This window comes from Pteropus vampyrus, unplaced genomic scaffold (genome assembly GCF_000151845.1).
Source record: "Pteropus vampyrus isolate Shadow unplaced genomic scaffold, Pvam_2.0 Scaffold26, whole genome shotgun sequence".
Classification (NCBI taxonomy): domain Eukaryota; kingdom Metazoa; phylum Chordata; class Mammalia; order Chiroptera; family Pteropodidae; genus Pteropus; species Pteropus vampyrus.
This window is the reverse complement of record NW_011888807.1, coordinates 14,570,260-14,571,743: the sequence shown is the minus strand read 5'-3', so window position 1 is coordinate 14,571,743 and position 1,484 is coordinate 14,570,260. Positions and strand designations below refer to the sequence as shown.

General features: G+C 32.5%; 1 pseudogene; it reads left to right on the top strand.

Moving 5' to 3' along the window:
* Positions 1-214: 214 nt before the first annotated feature.
* LOC111737383 lies at positions 215-333 on the top strand (annotated as a pseudogene).
* The last annotated feature ends 1,151 nt before the right edge of the window (positions 334-1,484 follow it).

The following is a 1,484-nucleotide window of genomic DNA, read 5'->3' as shown; positions in this document are numbered from 1 at the left end:
AGAAGAAAAGGTCCTTTTCTTCTTCAATCTTATAAATGATGAGAGACTCAGTCCCAGATTAATAAGTCTCGTCACAGGATCTTATTTGAATCTCTGACAAACAACTTTGCTGAAATTCTAAGCCAGGTAGTTTGTGCTACACTTTGTTAAAAATACCACCACCAACAAAAACAACAAAAAATCTTTGTAGCCTAGCATTAAAATACACATTCAAGTCTATAGCCATGCCACCTTGAACAAGCCCAATCCCGTCTGATCTCAGAAGCTAAGCAGGGTAGTGACTGGTTAGTACTTGGATGAGAGACCACCTAGGAAGACCAGGTACTGTAGGCTTAAAAAATAAGGGATTGTAAACTGACAAAATCCTTGCAATCTGTAAGGTGAATCAAGGATTGCCTTGCCTAAATAAATAAATAAATAAATATTAAAAAATTTAAACATTAAAAAAATAAAATACGCATTCAATAAAGATTGACTCAATGGCCTACTTCAGAATTGTAGGTGACATGAAAATGGAAACCCTAATGTTTGGCCTCTTTATGGTGCAGTTCATCTCAGTAGTATGGACAGTGCAGTATTTGACACATTTCCTATGGTTCCTACCGCATCACTGAAATCCAATTGAATTTGAACCAGAATCTTGGCCTATGGCCTGTTTTGTGAGGATGTTACATGTGTGTCATATGGAAAGTATCTGATGCTGTGTTGTTCCTTGTAATAAGCTACTAAAGATTAGAGCCATGAGAACCAAAGAAACCCAAATCTATAATTATTGGCATTTGTGGGAATTGTTCTAAGAACTTTTAGCCATTTTAATCCAATTTTCTTTCTTTATGGACCTTAATGAAAAGAGAAATATACACAGAGAGCTTCAATCTAAAGCACCCTTTTATTCTCTCTTACTGGAGAATAAAAACCAGATCTATGGCTTAGCTCATATACAAATCTCATTCAAAATACAGCAAAGGAGACATAGATGCCCACAATATATTTGGTTGAATTCTGTCTTTGAACGAGTTTAAAGTTGGGCTTTGGCCACAAAACAATTATATGTTGACTTGTGGTTAGAAATTTAATTTAAGAGATTTTATCGGAATTCTTACAGAGGCCAAGTTTGTAAATAGTACTTCTAATGACAGAATTTATCATACTCACATTATGTATTTTTTTTGGAATTACATTGTTCTGGTTTTATCATAGTTTTACATATGAGAAGTGACCATGAAGAAATGCAGTTGATTTATTTTATTATGATCTGTGTATTGTTAAAGTAAATGCATTGATTATATATTCATTCAGGTAATTCTGCTTTAAATACTATTTTGATATCTGTTCTTTTTAAATTGTTAGTAAAGTTAGTTAACTAAAGGAAAACTTGCATTATTGCTTTAGTGAACTTGAGTTTTACCCCCCCAAAAAAGATGTATATTTTAGTTTACTTACCCATAATTTTAGTCATTTATTTATTTATATTTTAAACATAT